This window comes from Melozone crissalis, unplaced genomic scaffold (assembly GCF_028551555.1).
Source record: "Melozone crissalis strain CALT ecotype California unplaced genomic scaffold, PUWL_Pcris_2 ptg000029l_1, whole genome shotgun sequence".
Taxonomy (NCBI): Eukaryota; Metazoa; Chordata; class Aves; order Passeriformes; family Passerellidae; genus Melozone; species Melozone crissalis.
This window is the reverse complement of record NW_026535807.1, coordinates 17,628,714-17,652,826: the sequence shown is the minus strand read 5'-3', so window position 1 is coordinate 17,652,826 and position 24,113 is coordinate 17,628,714. Positions and strand designations below refer to the sequence as shown.

At 41.0% G+C, this 24,113-nt stretch overlaps 1 protein-coding gene across 4 annotated transcripts in view; it reads right to left on the bottom strand.

Moving 5' to 3' along the window:
* Positions 1-24,113, bottom strand: part of ATP2B2 (ATPase plasma membrane Ca2+ transporting 2) — a 403,583-nt gene that overhangs the window by 278,977 nt on the left and 100,493 nt on the right. The gene's annotated exons all lie outside the window — the stretch shown is intronic.

Below are 24,113 nucleotides of genomic sequence, written 5' to 3'. Positions count from 1 at the left end.
GGAATGATATGGAAAAAATTATCTTAATTGAAAAATAATGGCTTGTCTGAATTTTATTTTCTTTGCATCTTTTAAAAGAAGATTCAGACAGCTCTGCTTTCACACTGAATCTGAATATAATTGCAGTGGATCATGATGGTTCTCACTGCAGAGATGACATATCAGTGGCACACAGAGCCTGATATGGATCAGGACAAGGGGGGAGAGCAGAGCTCTCTCCTGCACAGCATTTTTCATGCACACTCTACATGCCCACAATCAAACAGCACAGTCACCTTGCTGAATAATGAATGGCAAAATGAAAAGAAAATTAAGGAGCAGCGAGCAACGGAGAGGAGATTGAAGCTGACATTTGCAAGGAGAGGAAGTCACAGAGATGTTCCCAGTGGCTGCTCCAGATGGCTGCAGCTATTTTGGCCAGACTACCTGGCCAGGACCGAGCTGAGCACAAGGGGACAGGAGGAAGGGAAGGAACAAAGGGACAAAAACAAGCACTGAAAATGGGATTTGGAGCCCGCAGGCCGCCTAATTCTGGAGCTTGTGAAGAAGAGAAAGTTACAAAATAAAATAGCAACCATTTAGGAAAAGGAAACCAATTACCGCTCGAGATTAGACAGAAATTTCTTTTGGCCACTGTATGGATTCATTATCTCTCCCATGCCTGGCTTTCCATAAACATAATTAAATTGACTATTTCTTATGAGTAAATCTTACATGTGCTTTAGGCCACATAAAGCATCTTGCCATCTAATTGTATTTTTCATCTGCACTTTCCCCCATCGACCTCCCTTACAGAACTGGGAAGAAAGGAAAAGCTCTTCTCTATAGATTCATCTTTTTTTTGTTTGCTTGCCTCAAGGTCCAATGCATATTCTAGCTGTCAAAAGTGATTTCCCTGCTCACTGAGCAAATATTCTCAACAAGGATTTTCTTTTTTATTTCCTACTATTAAACAATGATTTTACAGACACAGGTAATAGAAATGAAGGCAGGTCAGAGTGCATCAAAGATTTATCTCTGGGCAGGAAGTCAAGTTTCATTAAATATAAAAATGATGTTTATGTAAGTGGAACACAGGGTTGCTGTGAGTTGGCTTTGGGACATAGGTGACAAAGTTGCAGCAAAATGATGAAAAACACAACAAAAGCCAGTAGGAACCTCACATGACCCCAAGCCTGTACAGTAGGTGAATATTCCATTTCCAGAAGACTGTTTTAAACAATATATCAAAATATATTCAAAGACCTGAAACTGGATTAAGTCTTAAGTCCTGATGCCTGATAAAACCAAATCTTTTGCACTCCCTAACACTGGGCATAAGATAAGAAATAAACCACAAAGAAAAAAACAAGTGAAGCAAGTGCAGAAGTGGTGTGAAGCAGGTTTGTGGCTGACAGCAAGCTGTGAGCTGTGTGCCAGTGCAGGTGGAGCCCAGGGCAGGGCCAGGGATTTGTCTCCAGAGTGCCCAACCCAACCCAAGGCCTTTCCCCAGGGCTGCATTCAGGGGCCGGAGTGGAAATGGTGCCAGGGGTCTTCTCACAAACCTGCTGGAGCCCAGACACAGCCTGGCATTAAAAAAGGGTGAAGCCTTGGGTAGCTCCTGCCAGAGCAGCTGATGTCCCGCTAAGAGGTGTCCTGGTGAGCAGGAACAGCGTTTACAGAGCAGAAAAACCCAGCACATCAGAGTTTTAAATTATCAAAGCAGATAACAAGGACCAGAGGATTACTGCAGAGGCGAAGCTGAGCTGGAGGATATTCCTGTAAATGCAGCCAGGAGAAGCTCAGCCACGTTTTCATTTAGGAATTCAAACACTTGTGGCCTTCAGTAGTCCTTAGGAACCCAATACTGGAAGCTGGGGGTATTTAGGTCCAAATAAGCACTGATTACCACTTCAAAAAATCCCTTTATTTCTTATTCTGAGCACCAGGCATCAGCATCGGATGTAGCTGAACTCCATTACTTGTCACAGTGTGGGGTCCCCACTGCAAAACCCCCTAAACTTGATGTATTTTACAAATGCTAAATGTACATGAAAGTTAATCAAGAGAGAGGTCTTTACAAAATGTCTAAAGCTTCTTTAAAATCCTTGCAATGTCTGAACAGTTGTTGTGAGTGAACTGCTGAACAGAATTAAAATTCAAGCAAGATCAGATACCAGGAAGGATTATATTCCCTAAAAAGGTCAAATAGAAAACTCTGAAATATTTCAGGCAACTGTTTCCATGTTCAAAGCACCATGACAAAACAATAAACCAGAATATGAAAAGCAAATATCAGGAGAGTTTAGAAAATTGGGGATGGAACATGAAGACAACTTGTCAAGCAACGGACATTTCCCCCACGTGAACAAACCTCCAAACTCCATGATGGGAAGCAATTTGGAAAACACTTGGATTTGCTCTTGAAGCAATTCTTGAAGCAACCCCATTTTTTTTACAGAGGAAGTAGGAAACTGAGTGTTTGTTTAATGGATATAAGAGAAATGCAGGCAACGCCATCCCATCACTAGGAAAATAATGGTCTAAATACAAGAATAAGGAAAGCACACACCAAACATGGATAATTCATGGCTGCTGCCAGTGTGTCAAAAATTTGAGTATAAAAAAACATGGCTTTCTGGTTTTTTAATTAATTAAAAATAATTAATCCATAAACAAAAGCCTGAGGGTTTTTTTGGGTTTTTTAAATTAAGCCATGTCTGGGAGTTAAACAATTTTAAATACAAAACAAAATAAAATCGGGTTTGTCAAAAGAATTATAAGATATTTGTGTTAAAAAATTAAAAATAACAAGTCTTCCTTTTCTCATTATTAACAGAACACATGAAGGGGAAACTACAGAAGAAGCAAAAGTTGTTCCCTGAGAGACAGAAAATTTATTAAGATTATTAATAAATTTGTACAGAAAATAATATTTTGCAATTAAAGGCCAATGTGTACTCTAGAGTCCATGGATAAGATAACAGAAAATCTGGAATAAGAAAAATATATAGGAGAGTACAAGACAAAGTCCAAGCTTTCAATGCAAAAACAAGTAAAATTCTGATTTTTAATATTGTCAAGATTTCCTGATTATTAGGGAAGCTCCAGACCTTGCATGGCTCTTGCTGCTGAGGACTCACAGCTCTGCACTCTGCTGCAACAGCAGCAAGAGGCCAAAGAAATTAAAGCAAGCTGAGTTAAAAGTTCAGGCATTCAGGAGTGCCAGTGATGAGAAGCCACTGAGAAGGGACCACAAATGGAGAATGGTTGCACAACAGAGAGGGGCAGAAATCCAGAAACCCCCTCTGTGAGTGGCTGAGCTAATGAAGCCTCCCTAGCTTCTCTGCTGTCTAATTGTATGCAAGATGAAAATGGAGCTTTCTTCCCCAGTTAGTGACATCTCGGGAGATCTCATTCCCCAGCAGCTCCTTGGTATTCAGCAGGGATCATCAGCCTTTTTTCCTTAGGGCTTTCTTTCCCCTCAGCCTGGTCATCCGCTCTCCCTGCTGGCAGGAGCTCCCTGTTCTCTGTCCCTACCTGCCAAACACACTGGCACAAGGACTCAGGAATTATTGAACTGTGGGGGGAGAAAAAGCAGGGATGAATGCAGAGACACACCAAGAGATTTGGTCTGAATGTTTCCGAGGGGAGCTGCTGCCAAATCTTGGCAGCTCCTCCTCGGTCACTTCAGCTCCTCAGGTTTGCATTTTCCCCTCTCCTACCCCCACTCCAAGTCAGGAGAAGGAATCTGGGTTTTGGGGATGAATCACCTTCTCAACACTTCTCTTCATGAGACTCTTTCCTCTTTGGAAACTCAGCAAGAAATCATACATATGCAACAGAAAACCCAACAAAGTCGATTTATTTTAAGCCCAAGAAAAGGGAATTAAAAGACAAAACACTTTGCAGGAGTTAAAACCCAGCCATTTGCTGGTTTATTAGCAATGAGGACAAAGAAGGCAAATGGTCACAATGAACCTGTCAAGCCTTCCCAGCACCTCCTCGTGGGGGAAGCTACCCTACTTTCCTGAGCAGTTTTCCTCAGACTCATCACTTTCTGCTAACAGATGGGAAGCTGAAGATAGCAAGAGGCATAGTTTATGCCTAGCACCAAGGGGAGGGGAAAAAATTATCTCAGCAGGAGATTCTTTAAAAAAAAAATTTAAAAAATCAGCAACTGTCCTTCTCTTCAGAAACCAGGGAAGGGGGAAGTGTTGAAGACAAAGGATCACAGACTTTCCCTGGTGCTGCCCATGTTCTGAATGCCAAGCCCAGCTCCTCCAGCCTCTTCTGATATCCTTGCTCCTTTTCCTAATCACCCATCAAGGCTCACATGAGAACAATAGGAGAAAAAAAGCTCCTTCAGAAGTCTAACAAAAGGAGTTATATGATCAAAAAGGCTTCCTCATACTCTATAAATTGGAAATACGGTTTTTCTGTAAAACCCAGAACTTTTTAGCTCATCCTTAATTCTGAATTCCTATCTGGATTAGTTTCTTCACCAAGCAGTCAGGATTTCCCTAACTCAGAGATGGCAAAACCCTCTGTAATGATCCAGCAGCAGGGCAAATCCTGGATTCACATTGAAATACTGTGCAGCGAAATGCTGGGATGTACACTAAAATAGACTCTCTGAGGCAGATGGGAGTTTATAATTTGCCATTGAGACCTACAGATTTCCTGAAATTGTGATGATACTGTAAAAATGTCACTGGTCTTAAGTCACTTAACTTTTTCTTCCTTTCCACCACTATGGAATTGTGAGAACATTCATCAGTAGTGGTATTAAAAAGGGAAAAAAGCTCAAACACCATCCCCACAAAAAATTAAGCTGAACTAAACCCCTTTAGATTATGATTTTTAATACTCAAGGGGGGAAAGACCCTCTACTAATTCAGCAAGATTACCTTGTGCTGGAAAGGACAAAGTGCTAACAATTCTTAGCATCATTTGTCATCATTTTCTAGATGCCAGCACACACTCTTATATTTGCATGTGTTTGTGCATGCACGTGTGCCCTTTTGTGTGGTTACATAAAAATGCACACACTTTTTGGGGACCATGGCACCAGAAGCATTAACACCACATTATCTACACACAACTTTAAATTCAGATTGGAACCCAAACCAAGGAATTTGGGAGTGATTATTTCATTTTCCTGTTAGTGATTTACCAACTAAATTGAGCAGGAAAGGGCTGGTTTGCTCCAGTGCTAACATCCATTGAGGAACACAAGTCTTGCCCAAACCCTCAGCAGGTCGGGGCAGAAGGAATAGCATTTGCACAATGCTGATTTTAGATTTCTCCCCTGTGAGGGTGGGCAGGCCCTGGCACGGGTGCTCAGAGCAGCTGTGGCTGACTCTGGATCCTGGAAGTGCCCAAGGCCAGGCTGGACATTGGAACTTGGAGCAGCCTGGGACAGTGGAAGGTGTCCCTGCCCATGGCAGCATGTGGAATGAGATGATCTTTAAAGTCCTTCCAACCCAAACCATTCTGTGATTTCTCTTTAGTTCCAATTTCCAAAGCTAGCTGAGAGAATGCAGGGATTTAAAAAAATTATTGTGTGTATAGTTCTTCAAGGGAAAAGCTTCCATTTCTGTCTTCCCTAAGAGAAAAGAGGTCACCAGAATCAGGGTGAGAATGTTTCCAAGGAGGTTTGCCTTTGACAGGGCAGGCATGGAATTGCATGAGTGATTCTTACACAGGAGTGTGAAGATAATAATCAAGCTCTAAGAAGGGTGAAATTCCCAGGAAGTCTATACACACATATAAACCCTGAAATAATGAAAGGTAAAGGTTTGGTAAAAGTATCAATCCCTCTGTTATTTCTGAGCAGATCCCAGGTGCTTAATAGAAAAACAGAATACAGAGACACATACACCCAGTTACACACAAAACCAGAAGTGAACCAGAATGGTTTATGAGAGACATCAGAATATCACAAACTAATTAAGTGTATCTTCTCCCTTTTGGGAAGATAACTGCAGCCTCTGTAGACTTGAGAAATCTACATGGATTTGGATAAATATGGAAAATAGAAGCAGAGCAGCCTCTTTAAATGCTGAGTGATTATAGGAGGGTGTTTCTTTGGGTCCATAATGTGACCATAGAAGAAACTGCAGCACAGCAAGTTCCCTGCCATGGGCACCAAACACCATTTTACCTTGGAATGTCGTTAGACCATCAATTAAGACAAGCACTGACTGAACAAATCAAAGAGAGCTATTTATCTACAAGCAGTGTAACAGATTAGCTACCAATAATTACAGATATAAAATAATGCAGACTAGTCGACAGTGTGGTTTTGTGAGCTTCTATTTTGTTGGAGTTCAATTTTGTACCATTCTTATAGACTGTTCTGTAGTGTCATCATAAAGAAAATTTAAACCAATTTCTGTCATTTCCCTAAATCTTTCTGACTAGCCTGATACATGCCTTGATTTATAAAGTCGGTGGTTATTTACAGATTTGCCCTCCATCATTCTGAAATGAATTTTCCTTGAACGTTCGTTTCCTGGCTGAAATTTTCTAAGAGAAAGTAATACAGGGAGAACTTTCAAGGGTAACCTTGGCTATGAAATAAGTTAGGGAGCCTTTAGTTCAGAGGATCCTTCAGAAACTACTTTAGGTTGCAGAGTGATGAAAACAATGAAAGAATTCTGGACAGGTCATCAAGAAAATGCTAAATGAGACTCAAAATTAGTTATCCTCATAGTAAAAACAGGCCTCTCATCCCAGATTTCCTTTGATTCCCCTGAAAGTCTCTGATTTCTGACTGCCACTATCACAGCCTTTGATTACAATGATTTTCTGGGTGGCTGGAACTTCCCCAGAAATGTTTCCAGACCCAGCCGAGCTCCCCTGGTGTGTTGCCATCTTATTGCAAAAGTTCCATACCTTCTCAGTGATTTCTAATGGGCATCTCCTCACAGCTCTGACTCCTCCTTCTTCACAACACAACCAACAAACTCCAGCTCTCTCCTCACCCACCTAACCCGCTCTTTTATACACTCATCCTCATCGGACACAGCTGTGGCCTGTTGAGGGCAGGCCTGTTGCTAATCTTTGGTGATTAGAGCAGCTGCCGCTCCTCAGCGGTGAGATTACCTTCTGCATCATCTTTATTTTCTTACATTCTATCCCCCCCACACTGGTGCACTGTTGACAAAAGTGATTATTGATGGGGAACCCATGTGCTCAGTTATCAGAGAGAGCCCTGCAAGCAGCAGAGCTGCCCCAGGCCAGGCTGTGCTCCCTGGGGCACCCAGGGCTGGCACAGGGGCAGTGCCAGGCACAGCAGAGCTGGCACCTCCAGGCTCTGCCCACTGGCACCTCCACACCCCAACCTGCCTCATGAACGCTGACCAAGAACCTGTGCCTTCCCTTTTCACTCCATTTAAAGTTCACTTCTTGCTGGGCATTCAAAACAAGCCCGAAAGCTGAGGGTGTTCCATTCTCAATTATTAAATACCGGAATTGGCACCACACAGATTTTTCCTCTCTCAAACCAACCCTCAGCTTGTGACAGCTCAGTGCTGTCTGGGTGGCAGGACTGTGACAGACACTGGGGGTCAAGTTCCATCAACATGATGATTACATTTACAAAATTATTTCTTTTTAAAATTATTAAATTAATTTCTATTTGTAAAAAGTGAGAAAAGCCTGAAGTGATTTCATTTGACCAAAAAAGGATGCTTGATATGCAGATGTTGTTTCTTTTCTGATTAAATGAAAATTGAACTCTGTTAAGGTGTGAGTTGGAAGATAAGGCTAACCTGAGTTACCAGCACCACCAACCTGAGATAATTTCACATAAAGCTCGAGGAAATTTTATCAAAACTATGAAAAGAAGATTTAAATATTGAAAACAAAACAAAAAAAAAAAACCCTCTTGTTAGCTAGTCTGCCATACCTTATGTTCCAGTGCTCAGTTTATATGTTAGCAAAACAGAGGTAATTAGGTTGGCATTAAATTCCAGTACATAAAAGCTGCTGAAATTTTCATTTGCAGAGATGTTTAGCCATCATTTTCTTCACACTTTGAAAGTGAATATAGACAGTCTGCCTAATGTCCTCTTATGTAACATGCACCAAATGCAACAGAAAGCAATATGGAATAAAACGTATCTGGGCATTTTCAATTTTACTTGTATTTCATACATAACAAATTTAACCTGACAAGAAGAAAGGTAATAAGAATAAAATTCATCTATTTGAAATAGTATTTTTTGGTTCTAATCCTTAAGCTATGAAAGAAAGTCTAAGTTTCCGTGGAAAATGTTCTATTACTAAAAAACAGACAAATAATATTCAGATAATAAAGCCTGAGCAATAGACTTTTTAGCTGCTAGTAGGTGAAAAAATACTGCTGTCAAGTGACTAAAATAAGCATTCAATTCTCTAACAGTCTGAAATATAACAGATTTCACTACAATATCAACGTGCACTCAGGTACATGAAATACATGACACAAAGGACATCCACAACTGCATTAGAAAGATTTTTAAATTTACAGTCCCAATAATAAAACTCCTTTTTCGTGTGCTTGATAGAGAGGGCAGATATATGGAACTGCTGCTCCTCTGCAGCTTGGCACAAGCAATTCCCAAGAGGGAGAAAAACCAGGATATTGGGAAGTGCTGTTTAGAGTTCTGGTGAGAAGCATTTTTGTCTGTAATGTAGTGACCCTGCACCACCAGAGGCACATGCAAATTCCTAACACCTCTGTTCCCTTAAATAAATGAGAATATTCAATATGCTCTACAATAAAAAGGTTTTTTCCACTACTGAACTTGTATGCCCAGTTATGGGGATTGGGGGACAAACCATAAAAATATCCAACAGGTTTGGCTGCTGCTCCTGCTCTGGGAAATTTGCCTTTCTGTCAGGAAGGTGGGTGCCAATTTCACCCATTTCAGGACAGACTCAAGAGGAACCACAGCAAACTTCCACACTGGAATCCCTGTAGCAACACCATCCCCACTTGAATCTTCTTAAGTCAAAGCTTGTCATGGAAAATGGATCTTCTTTGGGACATGATGTATAAAAAGCCATTTTTTTACCATTTCTACTCTGGAGAAATACCTGCATTGTCGATAGCACTTTAATATATGTCTGCCTACTGCCTTAAAGATACTTTAATAGATTTACTAGCAGCTATCATACCTGGATTTGACTTATTTTAATTTCCAGCCTCAAAACCAAACTATAATAAAATAGCTGTTGGACCTGTCACAGCCTGAACACAGCAAGAACTAAATGCCATGTTTTCAGCTAGTCAGAAAATTCTCTTTAAATAGAGAGATGATGATCATACCAGAAGACATCATCAGCTTTCATAATTCAAAATTCCTTTGTGTTGGTTGCAGCATATTACATGGCAAAACAATGGGGGATAAGTATAAAAAATATATGTATATAAGAATATATATATGAGTTAGGTCTGGAATAGGGTAGCCAAGGAAAATTCAGGAAGACATAGAAGTAAAAGGAAGCCCTTTTAAGTTAATTTACTATTATTTTACACATTCTCCTCCCAGGTCATCCTGTCTGAAAAATAAGGTGGTCTCAGGACCACATTTCCAAAGCTGTCACAGACTAAAGATAACTTGACAGCTGACAATTTACTGCCACTAATTTTAAAAATATCACATAGATCAGCTCCAAGAGGAGTACCATGACCCACTGTAAGGATGCAAAAGGAGGCATGAAAAAAAACCAACTCTAAATTCTCTCAAAATATATCTCAAACTTCCTTTCTCTGTACAATAAAAAAGCTGCCAACTTGTTTCTTCTTAATCTTTTTTTCTTCTTACTTTTGTTTCTCCTTTTCTTTCTTGGCTTTGGATATTCAAGAATCACAAAGAATAAAAGAAAAAAAATTAAACCACATATAAAAATATAATTTAAAAACCATAATAATGATTTTGAAAATATAATTTTAAAGCCAATTTAAAAATATTTACAATCACACTTGCAATATTCATTTTCCACGCTGGATCTCCCAGCACTTGGATCTCAACACCACTATTGGTCCATGCAGACATCTGCCGAGAGTATTTTGGAAAGAACATCTATTTGATTCTGTCTGTTGCCTCAGGATGGAGAAGACAGGAAGGCGGTGATAATTCCATTAGAAACACCAAACTTCCTTGTTGCCACGTTTCTCTTCACAGAGAAAAGCAAGGCACAATTCTTCCCAAGCATATATCTGGGTTTCACATTCTCTGAACCTCAGAGAAAGGAAAAATAATTCTTATATCATTTGCTGCACCTGTGTTTGTGCCAAAGTAGAATGCAATATGGAGATTGTTTACCCAAAGGGATGGGGTTTTGTTTCTTTGGTCCATCAGGGCCAGGTGTGTGTGTTGGGACTGTTGGGTGACAGTCACAGGTTTCTGTGCAGTTGTGTGCAGTTGAGTGCTTGGCAGATTCAGTTTGGATGTAATGTAATATAATGTAATATAGTATAGAATAACATAGTATAATAAAGTAATTAATTAGCCTTCTGATAAGATAGAGTCAGATGCATCATTCTCTCCCCTTGTCAGGGGCAAAAATATTTACTGTACTTCCTCGTGTGAAAACCTAATTTTTGTCTCTAAAATCTTGAAAACTTACCTAAAAAAAAAAGTTGAAGCATGCATTAAATGCTGTTGCTCATCTCAAGGCCTGCTATGTACAAGCTGCTTTGCCAATCCCCCCTCAAGGAGAGGGAAATGCAGTTTAGGAGGTGCCAAAACAACATTTTCTTGCACTCCTCAGAGTGGTGGCCAACACATTTGGGCCAGCTCCCTTCCCCGGGTGACTGGCAAGGGCCTGGCTGAGCTGTAATTACTGCTGGCAGCAGGAGCTGCCTGCTCCTCTCCACAGCTTTTGGAGAACCAGTTCATTTCTTTCCCATGGTTCAGGCCATAAAAGTGAATTCCAAGTATCCCACCTCCTGTTTTATGTTCACTGTCCGTGTGCACAGACAAAATCCTGACATCCCATTAAGGATCTGAGTCACAAGGCACAGGAAGAGGATTTAGAGGGACTGCTTCATCCCTGGGCTGTTCCTACAAGTATTTATGGCAAAAGCAAGCTGCTAAAATGGCAATGGAAAAGGGAGGGATTTAATGTGGGACATAACCTAGGCAGTGCTATAACCACGCCGTAAAAATTTCAGCAGGAGCCTTTCCTGTTGAATGTGCAGACATTTCGAGGAGCCTTTTTTGGGTTCAGATATTTGCTCCAGCTGAAATATCAGGCACATAAAACATCGAGACAATGCCACCACCAGAAGCATAATTAGAGATTTGGAGGAAGAGCTTCATCAGTTGTCCATTTAATTCTCTCTCCTGGCTCCAAGAGTGGAGATGTACCAAATGCTTTGGAGCAAAAATGCTCCAAATAAGAGGAATCAGAGCACTCTGCAATCTGGTAAAACCCTTCCCCGTGGAAAGGTTCCCTGAACTCCTCTCTAGCTCTTCTTATAGAATATAAACAAGTCAAACTTTAATTACTGTAAGCTTTCACATACTAATGGAATATAAGGAGATTTAAAGAAGTTTGGAAAGCAGCAATTTGCTTTGGAGTGATGTAATTTTACTTAATTGCGTCTAATTAAAATTATTCTACAAATGTAAAACAAAAATGTCTATTAATTCTCTGCATAAACTAAATTTAGGTATCAACTGAGTAGCTTATTCACAGTATTTACTATAATTACTGCAAGACTTTTGCAACTTTGATGATTTAAAAGTTTGGAGGCTTGATACCAAATAATGGTTTCTGCTGCATAAAGCAAAATAATCTTTCAAACTCCCAGTGCCTTTGTACTTTGACTGTGACTCACTAAATTTACATTGTGTGAAAGTACATGTAGGAGTAAAAGCACTTATGTATTATCAAGAAATATGACATTATAATCCCATGAAGTTACTACTTATAGAAAAAAAATAAAACTGTTCCCATTCTCTTCCACACCTAAGTGTAAAGTGAATACCTTCCATTAATTTTACCTTGGATTAACTTTAGAAAGAAAAAGGACACTTAATATTTTTTGCATGTATTTTAAACTTCACTTTTAACACAGAGTTTTGAAATCAGCCATGAAACATAAAAATTGGAAATATCTTTCCAAGAAATTTAACTCATCTGAAAATAATTATTGTATTTTAAACTATCCTGTGATTTATGTCAAATCTGACAAAAAGTTGCAGCCAAAGTTGGGGTGGAAAATTAAACAAAAAAATATGTGAGATCATGCTGCAAACTTTTAGAAATAGACCAAATTAAGTCCAACGACGGGGTTTTTTTAAAATTTCTTTTCTTATCTTCCTTATTCTCTCTCCACATTTTTGCTGCCTAGATTTTCATTCAGTTCTTCAAACAGCCCAACAAAGCCAATGCACCAGCATCAATGTGCCATTTTGAGGTGAAATTTGCTAACATGAGTAAAACCAGTACTAAAGGCTATTTTCTTCCTACAGATAAGCCATTTTCTTCTCCAAATTCTTCAATACTCCAAAGTCAGTGCATCACAAGAGAGCCGTGCCTAATTTATTGCGTGGGGAGATTGAATTACCACCGTATGGAGCTCACCCCACTAACACCTGAGCATGGACCTCTGACAGCAAACAGAGAATCAGGAGGAAACAACCAAGTTCAGAGCTCCTCTTGCTGTTGGAATCATGGAATGGTTTGGGTTGGAAGGGATCTTAAAGCCATCCAGTGCCACCCCTGACATGGCAGGGACATTTCCACTGTCCCAGGTTGCTCCAAGCCTCATCCAACCTGGCCTTGGGCACTGCCAGGGATCCAGGGGCAGCCACAGCTCTCTGGGCACCTGTGCCAGGGCCTCACAGGGAAGAGTTTCATCCTGATATCCAACCTAAATCTCCCCTCTTTCAATCCGTACCCATTCCTCCCTGTGCTGTCACTCCGGTTCCTGACAAAGAGCCCCTCTCCGGTTCCCTGTAGCTCCTTCAGAAAGTGCCGGGAGGTGTCCACACGAGCTTCTCTTCTCCGGGCTGAGCAGCCCCAGCTCTCCCAGCCTGTCTCCTTAGGGGATGTGCTCCACACCCTTATCAACACCCTGGACTCTTTCCAACAGTTTTTATGTTGGAGGCACCATCTGAAGACACTTCCAGAACCTGGCAAACCATGGAGTGTGGAAATCCAGACCCTGGCTTTGTTTTTAAACTTGGGGGGGCGGAGAAGAAAACAGATTTCTCTTGGCCAACAATTTTGGCACTGTATTACCATTGCTTTCCTCCAAAACAAAACCAATTCCAAGAGCCTCCTAAGGAAGTCACAGGCTGCCACCTTTGGGCCCAGCTGTGTCACAGAAACATCTGTGCAGTGCAGGGTCAGCATTTCACCACTTCAGCAAGGTGGAATCTCTACATCAGTGCATTTCCCTCTGCCTAATGAAGTTCAAGCCAAATCACCACCAAGGCCCAGAATGAGATTGCTGATGTCATGGCAAAGCAACAAGCAAAATAAAATGAAATTGTAGTGGCAGCAGCACCCAGGAAACAATTCCTCTCAGCAATTTACTTCTCACATCACTCTGCGGCACTGACTACATCCCCTCACTGCATGGATGCCATGGCAAGCAGATGGTTACACATTTTTAACCCCAAGCTCACCAAGTCTAATAACAGGCTCTTAATTAAGAAAAAATCAGGGAAAACAGGCTTTAATAAGCATGAATACAAAATGCAGAGGGCATGTTTAAAAATTGGCAAAAACCAAAAGCAGGAACAATGAGTTAAATTACAAAAGCAGTTATTAAAATGTCTGGTTTGAATATCTGAAAACAAAAAACTTGAAAATGCACTGTTCCAGGGAAAACTCTGCAGTGGCAGGAAGAGATTCCCAGTGCAACTTGAAGTTTTTTCTTAAATTCAGCAATTCACTAACAAATCATCATTAAAGCCTTGATCCCCAGGGCATCCTAAAAGCACTTTTGCAGCATTAGTAATAGGCCATTTAATTTCCCCACTTTATTTCTAATTTCTAATTAGGCTTTAATTCATCATATATCTTATCCTCTCATTGTGATAGCCTGTATTCCTAAGGAAATGGGAATTTATCTTTCTGAGCTAAAAGTTTTTACACTCAGGATTGCTGGATCATGGTGTTCCTTCTGCTTGTTTGCCATCTCCCTCAAACTATCCTAAAATAAATCTAAGTGTTTATTATTGAAATATCCTGCTTTCCCTTATCTGCTTATGCTGCTCAGCTGGCATTTTGGAAATGCAAGAATTGGTGACATTCCATGTATCACCACCTCAAACCATATCAAAAAGTCCTCTGTACCAGCAGCCTTGTCTTAAAATAACCTTGAAGAGCTTCACCATGGAACACTGATTAAACATCTGGTCCCACTGCATGTCTCCCAGACAAGGGGTGGTGCCAGGGGCTCCTCATCCTGCTTGGATTTCTCCTACCTATGGATTACTGCACAACCTGACTCTAAATTTTCTACAGGACAGCTTCTTTTATTATCAATCTGAAAAAAAAAAACCCACAAAAACAAACAAACAAAAAACCACAAATGAAAAATTCATCCCCAAATCTTTCCCTTGTGACTCTTACTCCATTTTCTCCTGCCCCAGGTATAAGGTTATCAGCATGGCACATCTAACTCCAGGATTTCTTTTGGATCCTAAGCAGAATAGAACTGGAATGAGGGTGGAGCAAGTGGAATGGAGCAGAACAAGGGGAGAATTGGGGTGAGCTTAGAGCAGAGCAGACCCGAATTCCTGCACCTGCAATGCAGCACATCCCAGCTCTGCCTCGGTGACTCCAGCAGCAGCAGGAATCTGCTCAGGGGAGAGGGGTCAGCTGCACCTCAGGAATCACTCCTGCACCCACAAATTCTGACACTGGGGAGACATTTCAGGGTCCTCCCAAGTGCCTGTGCTGGGGACAGGAGTGAGACCCCAGGAAATGCTATTCCTCTGGTTCGCTGTCAGTGGGAAGCGTGAGTTTGTAGCTGATGCTCAACAGATTTTCCTCTTGTGGTTCAGTTTAATTTCTTTGGTTCTAAATATCAGCAAAAGATGGAGTTGAGAAGAAAAGGAATTTTTAAAAAATGTATTCCTGATGTACAGCAGAGCCTGGGTGGGGCTGCCAGGTGATCCCACACTCAGACACTCATCCGAGGCTGAAAAGCACTGCAGCACTGCAGGGTCTGCATTTCCTCCCAAGCCCTCACAGCAACACCGGCACCCAAATCAATCCAGTTCCCTCTGCTGATACTTTCTGAAGGAGAAGCATGCATAGATCATGCTGAGAAAGAGGCTGCTTTTCTCTAGCCTGCTGATCTCATTATAAGCAAATACGAGGGCAATCTAATTTTATCGGCCACAAAACAAAGAGCGTGTTTAAATTTGAACATCCAACCAAAACCTCTTCTGCTTATAATTTGAGTTTAAACTTATACAGCATGTTCATTACCATAAACAATCTGCAAAATGGCCAGAAAACAAACTCCCCCCTTGTAATCTGCTGTCAGAAAACCACAAAGAAATAAACATTGGCATCTCAGCTTTGCTTTCACTTCGCTCTCAAGGCTTTGGAAAGACCAGATGAGAAGTTTTCCTTCCAAATAAACTGAAAATTTTAAACAAACCAAAGAATGCTTCCAGATGTTTTTTCTTTCAAGCATACCTTAATAAATGACCCTGAATAAAGAAAACTTCAAGGTAGATAAATAGTGTCTTGGAGGATAATGAATTAAGGAAGGGCTCTAAGTATTACAAAATTATACTCATGTTTCATCTCAATTGATTTTGTCCACCTAATCAGTAAAATCAACAACAACAATTTGACTTTCTTCTTTGTGAAAGGGAACAAAATACTATTTTAAAATATGAGATAATTTCAATTTAATAAATACTACATGTGCAGATAATGGGATTTCCATGAAAAATTCAAAGAGCATTGCTCTTCATCATTAAATTCAAGTTAATCACCATATTCTTCTGCAGATTCAATTAAAAACCAATATTCTAAATTTATTACTCAGTTGTAAATATCAATTTGGTTTCCAAGCAAAACAATATGAATCTGCAGTAAACAGCTCAATCATTCTGGAAGTTGTCTAAACACCAACCCCAATATCAACAGAGAAAATAAACAAGAGAAAAGCCACAACAGCAACTTCTCCAAAATCCACAATACGTGGTACAACATATTGTACCTTAACAAACCAAGAGAATTAACAAAAAGTGGTGATAACCAACAGGAACAAAGACTGCTATTTGCTTATCAAACATTACAAATTATTGTTTTAAGCAGATGTTCATTTTGAATGCCATATGGGAGATGGGAAGGATCTGTCAAAGCACAATCCTGATGGAAATCTCCTAATCAAACCTGACAGAAAACCAAACCAACAGATCGACAGCCAGGAACTGCAGATGCCTCATTTCCTTTGGAAACCCAACCTGAAAGGAAGGGCTCACTAACAACAACCACCACAACCCTTCCAGAGCTGGTGGCAGCACCCACAAACCCCAGCATGACAATATTTAATGGGAAAACAATTTATCCAGAGAGCACAACCCCTGGAGAACCCAGGGGGATGGATCCAAGAGGAGCTTCTGCCTTCCTTCCCTGTGTGACTGCCTCAATTCCCTACAGGCGTGCCCTGCCTGCTTGGGAGAGGAGCCCCAACAGCTCCTGGAGGAGTGAGCTCCCTGGCATGGAGGGAAAAGGACAGGAGCACAAGGATGGGCACGGAATGAAGGCAGGCTGGTAAAACCTGGCCTGGTTAGGCCTGGCTTTCCAAACCCAAGCCCAACAGCTGCTCTGAAACTCTGCCGTGGGGAACAGCCAGGTTTGGCCAAGCTGGAGAGAGCAGGAGCTGAGGGAATGTTGGAGAAAGCAGGAACTGAGGGAAGGCTGGAGAAAGCAGGAGATGAGGGAATGGTAGAGAAAGCAGGAGCTGAGGGAAGGCTGGAGAAAGCAGGAGATGAGGGAATGGTAGAGAAAGCAGGAGCTGAGGGAACGTTGGAGAAAGCAGGAGCTGAGGGAATGTTGGAGAGAGCAGGAGCTGAAGGAACATTGGAGAAAGCAGGAGCTGAGGGAACCCTGGAGAAAGCAGGAGCTGAGGGAATGTTGGAGAAAGCAGGAGCTGAGGGAATGTTGGAGAAAGCAGGAGCTGAGGGAACATTGGAGAAAGCAGGAGCTGAGGGATCTTGGAGAAAGCAGGAGCTGAGGGAACGTTGGAGAAAGCAGGAGCTGAGGGAATGTTGGAGAAAGCAGGAGCTGAGGGAACGTTGGAGAAAGCAGGAGCTGAGGGAACATTGGAGAAAGCAGGAGCTGAGGGATCTTGGAGAAACGGAACACCGAGCTCCACAGCCTGAGGAGGCCCTCAGGACCATCAGGAATGTCACTTCCAGGTCTGAAAGGTGCCCTAAGTAGTTGCAGACTCCACTTTAATGTTTCCCTCTCCTCTCCCATAAGTTCCTGTTCATTATTTTCATATTTTCTGTTTGGCATATAGAAACAGGATAATTCCAAGTTTGAACTAAATTTCTCCATGACTATAAAAATATATTTGATTAAACAGATGTCAGCAAAATTTTATGGAGTGAAAATTGAGTAACAGATGGTGAGGTCTGTGGAGTTCAAAGAGGCTGTATTTTATTAAATAGGAAATTTGACGAAAAGAATTATTTTGCTGGAAACATTGATGCAGTGTTTACGCAAATGTAAAAGCATTCTTACTTGATAGAAAACAGTAAGTTTGAAAAAAAACTTAAAATAGATATATTCATACCATGAGCCTCACTCAGACCATTAAAAGAGGGGATTTTATTCCAACTTCTTTTTACTGACTACAGCACATCAAGGTTCTCAAAGAAAAATAATGGAGAAGAAAAAAACCCAGCTACCAAACCAAAAATAACGATGACCTTGATTAAGCATCCTGAGCAAAATACATCCTTTGTTTGATACACAAATATTGTGAAAACAAGTCTAGAAGTACAGGACCATGGGATAATAAACAGTTATACCAAACTTACATTATAAGCATTAAACAAAATTGCAAATAATGGCTTATGTGCTGTGGGAAATGAGACAGAGGGATTATAACTCCTGAATGCCATTAATGTACCAGCCCTATTCCAGCTCTACTGCTTGGAGTGGTAGAAGAACATTACCACCAGTGGAACATAGACAGAGAGTCAATGAAATGAAAAGAACACCATAAATGTAATTATTATTGCACAAAATGATTTCTCTCCCTATTCCTATAGCTCTCAAGTCTTTTCTTCAAGCTGATATTTTAAACATTTTATTACATCATTGGGAAAAAAAAAAATTCAAAGGGCAAAAGTAGTTTCAAATTCATGACCAGGCTCCTTCTGCATCAAAGAGAAAGCTACAGTACCCTGTGGAATAGCAGTCAGGGAGCTGCCTCACATGTCCAGGGGGAAGAACTGGAGAAATCCAATAGTTCCAGAGCACTCAGCCATGCTGAGAGCTGCCTGTTGTCCAAAGCAGCCTTGTGCTGGATCACAGGCAGGAGACCCCTGTGATTCCCCCAACAGGGAGGAACTCTGAGGAGGAGATAATTGGAGCTTTCTGAGCTGACGGAGCCTCTCTGACCCGCAAGAGGCACCAGCACAGCCCAGCTCCGTCAGAGAGCTCTGCTCCTCCCAAAATCCTGCTGGGAGCTGCTCCTGCTCTGATCCCACCCAGCACAGCTCAGGGCTTGGTGCTCCCGTGGATCAGAGCTGCAAGTGCTGATGCCACCAGGAGTGAAACCATCACAAACACGCAACAGACATCTCTGAGCTCGTGTCCTCATTTCTCAGGGACGTTCCCCGTCAGGTGTTTGGCTGTCCTGTCAGGGCTGCTGATGTGAGCAGCCCCAGGGCTGTGGGAGCTGCTCCATGCTCACAGTGGGAAATGCTGCTGCTGCTTTTTCACAGAGCGGGGCAGTGAACTGAGCCCCCCCAGACTGTGAATGCACAAACAGAGCTTACAGCACTCCAGTCTTTATGGTTTATTAACTAAGATCATGTCTTATTAGTGGGTTGAAACCTTGATACCAGCGCCACAAGAAACATTTTCCCACAAAGATTGTATTTCAGGAGAGAAACAGTCAGATAACGTTTGACAGACTGATAAAAGAACCAACTAATTCAAGCCTCCACAAAGCAAAATACCCTCCTCGAGTTTGCACTTCAGGGTTTTGAACAAGAACAAGCTCTTGAGGAGCAATGCTTAGCTTTACAGCCCATCCATCCTTCCTCCCTCTCTATTGATCCATCCAGGTATCTGGGCTGCTTCACAGGCTCCAAATAAACACATGAGATCCTTTCTGGGTTTATATCACTACCAGAGTAATTTAGATCACATTTAGCACAGCCCTGCAGCCTTCCCAAGGATTGGATTCAAGCACGTTGAAAGCACATGTATGTTGTCTGAACTATCTTCACATGCTTTTAGACCTAGAAATCCTGTATTTAAATTAGCAGAAAAAGGAACTGTTGGAGGTGGGTGTTAATTACTCCTATTTACAGGCTTTTTAGCAGTTTCCCATATTGGTTAAAACAGAAGCTGTATCTTATTTTCAGTGATTCAAAAATCAAGGCAAGAGACAGAAATTCATCAGAAAAATCAGAGACTACTTTTCCAGAGATATAAAAGAAAATGCAGCTTACACATCTCAGGCATCAGCCTTTAGATCTATCCTTTATCTTGCTACGGCAAACATGATTATCAATCTATAAAAAAATCCTGAAATAGTCACCAAAAAAACTCCTCTTAATCTTCAGCTGTTCAAGGATTCTGCAGTTTTCAAAAGAACTCTTAAGCAAAAGACATTTTGGGGTTTGAAGTATTCAGTGTTAAGGGCATGAAAAATATCACTCAAAATGTTTAAAAGGGATTTCAAAGCTTGACCCAAGTTGATAACCCTGGTTAAGATTTTCATTTCTGGATATTTAAGATAAAATGGCTGAGGACTTACAGAGAGCAGAAACCAGTTTTACAGCAGCATTTTAAGTTGTGATAAGATTCCTAAATATAAATGCCCAAAGCCGATGTGCCAGAACGTTCATTGGGTATTTTTTAAATGAAGGCACAAGGAATGATTTTAAACTTATATTTAACCTCTACACACGAGGCAGTTCAGCATTCAGGGAGATCTGAAGGAAGGTCTTGTTCTCATCAAATCATCTTTCTTCAGCTTTGGAAGAAGAAGTGCTAATTTCCATTCTTCCCCATTTTCTGACGTGCTTTAGGACTCATTGTGGATGTGGGAAGAGAAATTATTTGACCTCTTGAATAGAAGGAAAAGGGAAGTGGGAGGGTCATGTCTGGAGAGAGATCTCTGCCCCCTATTCCATGTCAATGTTCTGGGGCCTCAGGGAAATTTCTCAGGGTCAAATCTGACAGCTACCAGAGAGGTTTATTGTGAAATGAATGAGGAAAAGTACTCTTGGGATAATCTTATAGAACCCTCTTTTTATTCCTGCAGTGAAAGGCAGGAAAAGTCCATCTAAAAATACCAAAGAATTTACAAATGGAGTCAGAAAAACAAAAAAAATGTATAAATATGCATAATGCTCCCCAAACTGGAGGAACTCAATTAGAATAAAAACAACTTGTTAGAATCATCATTCTAAGGTGCTTTTAAATACCTTTAAGATAATTGTAACCCTACTGGAGTAAGAAGTTCCTGAGGATTGATTGATCCCTGTCACTGACAAGTTACTGTTTAGATAAAATCCTATGCCCACTGTTGGTGCTTTTTTGTAGTTATTTTCACAGAGAAAGCAGAACACTTTTTTAAAAATTATTTGGTCGGCAGGAGGCTGCTCTGTGCCTTGGGAATGCCAATGGGTCCCTGATGGTGCCACCTTACACACAGGGGTGACAGGGACACAAGGAGGGAAGGGTCTCCCCAAGCACAGCCTTGCACTCAGTGTCTTCTTTAATGCAAGCTGAAAGCAAACTGCTCCAGCTAATAACCAAAAAATAGAAACCAAACAGTTAAGGCCTGTCTGATTAATTGCTCTACTTAGCTAATTTGATAAGCCCTCCATCAGTTTTCCATGCCTCCTTCATTGGCTTGATCTACTCTGCAAATTAATCTAATTATGAACACCTGCAATCCAAAGTCCATTTCTGCAGAAGTTCAACAGCTCCTATTTATACTCAGTATTTCTTTAAAGGTCAGTTCTGAGCCCCATCCTGCCACAAGAAGCCAAGGAAAGGGCACAGCAAGGGGAATGTGCAGTAGAGGAACCACTCTGCCTCAGCAATGCTTTATTCCCTCTGTATGCAGCAACATAAACTGCATTTTACAAGAAAAATCTGATAACAATTTACAGCAGACAAAAGATGACAAAGTCATCACAGTCCCCACATTGATCAGATCAGCCTCACACCAGGAGGGGAATGATAATGCCATCTCAAATTCAGGGTGCCATGGGATCCCCAAAGAAACCAGGGACTGCATAAGGAAAGTGCCAACTTGACCTGATAAAACTATTTCGAAAAATTCAGCATCACCTAGAGTGAATATGTGTCAGATAATAAAATATTAACTGTGTGTTTATGGTGTAGATTACCCTTGATTCCCTGAAAAGCCATTTCTATTTGCACCATTTCTTCACACTCTGCCAATAGAATCCAATCACAAAACTTGGGCTGCAGTATTTTCAAAGGTATGGACTGGTAACTGATTTAAAACCAATTGTATTGATAGTTTTAATTGATGACTCTGATTGTTACTTTATCCTCATTAATTGTTGTGAATATAAATTGGAAACAAAAGGAAGCCCCAAGCAGTTTTATCTGGCTATAAAGATTTCTTGCCACTGGATTTGCAATTCCTTTTCACAAATTATTTTGTGGGCAGAATTTTTAATACTCTGTTTTAATCACAATTTTCTCCCTTTCAACATCATTACAGAAAGATTGAACATCATAAAATGATTTTTTCCATCAAAATCAGAAAAAGTTATAGTTGAATTCATGTGGGGGTTTGTACCAGCCTTGATAAAATGTATTTTTAAAAGACAAACAATAACACTGCTAGACTTGCCTGACTCAAAAGCAATTTGCATTAGTAAAATTTAACTGTAAGCCCTTGAGATGCCAATGGTTTATTTTATTTGCTGTAAAAAATATTTTAGCCAAGCAGTGCCAAGCTTGGGGCCCTCTGCAGTAACTGTGGCAAGGAAAATGAGAAAGTTGTGCTCCAGAGAACATCTGCAGGGCTTGCAGGGGACCCCAAAATGCAGGACACTCCTAACCTACCTCAAAATACTGGTCCAATATTTTAAACATGAGAATATGAGGAAGTTATTGATGGAGCCATTAACTGTCTCTCTGGGGCTCCCAGATTAATTAAATTCAGAGTCAGTTCTGGATCCTCAGAGCCTTTCCAAACCTCCAGCAAGCACCTGCAGAACTGCTCCAAAGATCACCACGGACAGCACAATGTGGGAGAAAAGTCATGCATTACATGGAAAAGCTGCTAGAATGTCAGAAAAATGTAGAAAACTACACCAAAAAGAAAAAAAAAAAAAAAAAAAAGGAAAATGTTGGCATTAAAAGCCCTAACAGATGTTAAACTTTTGTTCTTGCATCATCTCCCTTTGCAGAGTTCTGAGTAATTAAATGTGATGAGTTGCAATGTATTAGCAAGGGTTAGGCCACGGTGTGCACCAGCCAGCCCGCTTCTAAGTTTGTTATCAAAGCCTCAAGGATTCATCAAGGCTATTAGAACATAAATTGTACTAAATTAAGGAAGAAGAGGCTGAGAAACTGAACGCCAAGACCACAAGAACTAGATAACAGAGGACTGTGAAACACCTGGACTGAAACCAATCATTACTCTGAGAAACACAGGGAGAAAATGAGTAAAAAAGACAAAAGCAGTAATCAGAAAGTGTGCACTTAGTACTTAGAATCTATAAACATGTGCATAATGTAAACAATAAACAACTTCTACTTAATCACATTAGCCAGCTATTCAAAAACCCTCAATTTCCCACACTAGTGATGTGCAACTGAGCAAGGGCTTGTCCCTGCCATGACCCCCAAAGCTGCCCAGAGGCCCTCATCAGGGGAAAGGATTCCCCCGGGAGCTGAGGATGGTTCCTGACACCCCAATGGATGTCCCAGGATGGAACACTCCCTCCAGGCAGCCACAGCACATTGATGGCTCCCAGAAACACCAGGAATCTCAGCTGGATATGGCCATTGATTACCCCAACATCTCCATGAGGCAGATCCCAATGGAGGACTCAGCTGAGGTGAGCTGGGGAAGAGGATTAAAAATCCTAAAAATCTGTGTCCCTTAAAGCCTTGGCCAATCCTGTGCCATCCCCAAGCCCATCAGCAAGGGAAAGCTGTTTATTAACTTCTGCTCTCAAAGGTGGAGGTCACCAAGCAGCTCAAACATCCTGAGGCATATATAAGGGAGAACTTAGGAAATAAAAAAAAAAAAATTAAATGGAGAAAAAAAGAAGAAAAGAACACTGGAGCCACATGAGGATCACTTACTTCCAGTTAAAAGCATGAGAGAAAATAATCAATTTAAAAATAGGTATCAGTAAACCCAGAAATACAGAAGGTGTTTGCTACTTAACCCCTCAAAAAAAGACCAAAAAAAAGAAAGCAGAACACAGTAGGAAACCTTTTGATAAATGTGAGGCCTAATCCCAAAAGCTGGTTTATTTGCATATCATTATGAAAGGGGCAATTTGCTAATATTTGGAGGGGAAGGGAAGGAGAAGGAACACGTGCTGCTGAGGAGCAGCACAGGGGCTTCTTTTGCCTATACAAAATGAGTTTATGAAATATATTTAACTGAGTTATTTTAAGAAGTGCCAAAAAGTTGGCAGCCACAGAGAATTCCTTAGCATAGCTAAAGAGCCTGAGGGTTTGGAACCAGGACAAAATGGGATTCACTGGACCCAGGCTGGGCCTGTTGTGTTGCTGTGTGCAGATCTGCTCATGGAGAGGAAATCTGCAGGAATTCTGATTCCTGGCAGGAATTCTGATGTCACTGATCGCTTGAAACTACAAAACTGGCCCCATCCTGCCTTATCTGCAATTTTGACCATGGCCGCTGGAACTTAGAGGCCATTATCAGATCCTTCTCA